Source organism: Otolemur garnettii, unplaced genomic scaffold, assembly GCF_000181295.1.
Source record: "Otolemur garnettii isolate 467f Iridium unplaced genomic scaffold, OtoGar3 scaffold00011, whole genome shotgun sequence".
Taxonomy (NCBI): Eukaryota; Metazoa; Chordata; class Mammalia; order Primates; family Galagidae; genus Otolemur; species Otolemur garnettii.
The window spans coordinates 11,400,684-11,402,552 of NW_003852406.1; the positions used below are offsets into that span (position 1 = coordinate 11,400,684).

Consider the following 1,869-nt stretch of genomic DNA (forward strand, 5'->3'; position numbering starts at 1 on the left):
CTCCAAAGCCCATTCTTTCTCCTCTGCATTCTCTTACGGCATATAGCGAAGCATTTCCTATTTACTGATATTTTATAAAATCACTGACTTACGAAAGCTTTTGCGACTAAACAGCCGGAGTTCCCAGGATATCTATTACTTTTGCTCTGATTCCAGAAGCAAATTCACCTTAACAGTGAGCTGTGATCTTTAGGTCATTAGCGCGTATGATTGGGGTATCGTTTGTTGTGAAAGACTAAACCATGATGTTCCTGTTTCAAGTGTACCATGAATAGAGTCAGTAATTCGGTAGTTAGTTGTATTTTTTAATTACGAAAAATTAACCAAGATGTAGTCCAGATTTTGCTTAAATACTGAACGCATAATCACCAAGGAAAACTAAATCATGAGCTCTGTGACACTGCTTGGTTTCGCAAACAGATAATACGAGTACAAAGGGGGAGGACCAAGGAAGAGGAGCGGGACAGTGAGACGGGAATCTGAGCAAGCGCGGAAACAAACAGATGTAAATGGAGCCGTGAAGGCTACTGCGCTCTCACTTTCCGAACTGTCGTAAAAGCCCCTAAGTGTCGTGCTGGATCAGTAGGGGAGGGATTGGTTAGGCGGCGGCGGCGGCGGCGGCGGCGGCGGCCGGAGAGCAGTAGCAGTGGCGGCGACGGTGGTGAGCTGCTGGGTCTGCGCAGCATAGAAACGCCCGCAGCTTCTGAGGAGTTCCTGTGGTGCCAAATTAGGCATTCTGAACCCAAGCCGTGTTAGCTGGGTCGAGTCCAAACGCTTCCTCCGGTACAGTTTTGGTGGCGGTGACAGACGCTGGTCTTGACTCTAGGGGCCTATTAGGCCGAGATCTGGGGCGCAGTTCTCTGGCTCTCGACGTATACTCTTCACCCTTTACGTTTCCCGTCTTCCTTCCTGGGTCAGTGATTCCCGGACCCTGGGAAGAGGGTAGCTAATGATTAAGGTGAGGGGGACAGGGGGGAGGGGACCCATTGGAGGCCGCGCGTGCGCGCACCGGGGGAGGGGCCGGCCTGGAGGGGAGAAAGAGGAAGGGCTGCGGCCGCGGAAGACTGGGGTCGGCCACCGGCCGGTTATTGGTGGCTCCGCGGTGACTTAGGGTCTGAGTCCCCTCGGAAGATTTAATTGTGTTTGGGCAAAACATTCGTCTGCCGACACACCCACAGCCTACGGTGAGGGTATGAGTGAGAGGATTTATTTCCCTTTTTCGTATCTCCCTGGAGTCTTAGGATGGGGGCTGAGGACTGAGGCGTGGGAGTGCGATTTGACAATGGAGTGATGAGGGTACCCGGACCGGGGGAGTTGGAGGGCTCTAAGTCAGCCCTGACGGTTAGGGAGTTGCCTTCTGCGATCAAGGAAACGTAGTCCGTGGAACTGCAGAAATACAGACGCATCAGATTTTGTATGGAGTTGGCTTTTTGGTTATTAAAAAGGAAGCTTGATATTTTTATTATTGTTCTTAGGTAATATATCAGTCATTACTGTAGTGGAAATAATCTGTTCTGTACTGCAGAAATATAGATTTGCTTAAATAGTTCTTCAATAGGGTATAGTAGATATTTACAGATACTTCTTAACGCAAGTTTAAGTTTCAGCATTCAGAATATACCAGGAAGTATAGAATATTCCTTTAATTTGTTCATGTTTGTGGTGTGAGTTGACTTCATTGTATTGTCATAAGCTTTCCTGTTTTTGATTTATGTGCGTTTTGAATTTAGAACTCTCTTGAATGGTAAGATGCCAGCTGACAGACTTCATTTTATAGGAGTTTTAAAAAAGCTTTTGAAGTTGGCTTATCTCAGGTTCAAAACCCGAATTATTTCATTTGGCATTTTATCTTTTTTATTGTAAGGACTT

The 1,869-nt window shown here is 47.0% G+C and overlaps 1 protein-coding gene across 4 annotated transcripts in view; it reads left to right on the forward strand.

The window, feature by feature from the left end:
• Window positions 1–565: 565 nt before the first annotated feature.
• Window positions 566–1,869, forward strand: part of RNF111 (ring finger protein 111) — an 87,137-nt gene continuing 85,833 nt past the window's right edge. Inside the window, exon 1 of one of the 4 annotated variants that reach the window (XM_023510087.1) lies at window positions 566–958. The gene's annotated coding sequence lies outside the window, so the exon portion shown is untranslated. The remainder of the gene's footprint in view (window positions 959–1,869) is intronic. The other 3 variants (XM_003784385.3, XM_023510086.1, XM_023510088.1) reach the window with 3 other exon arrangements.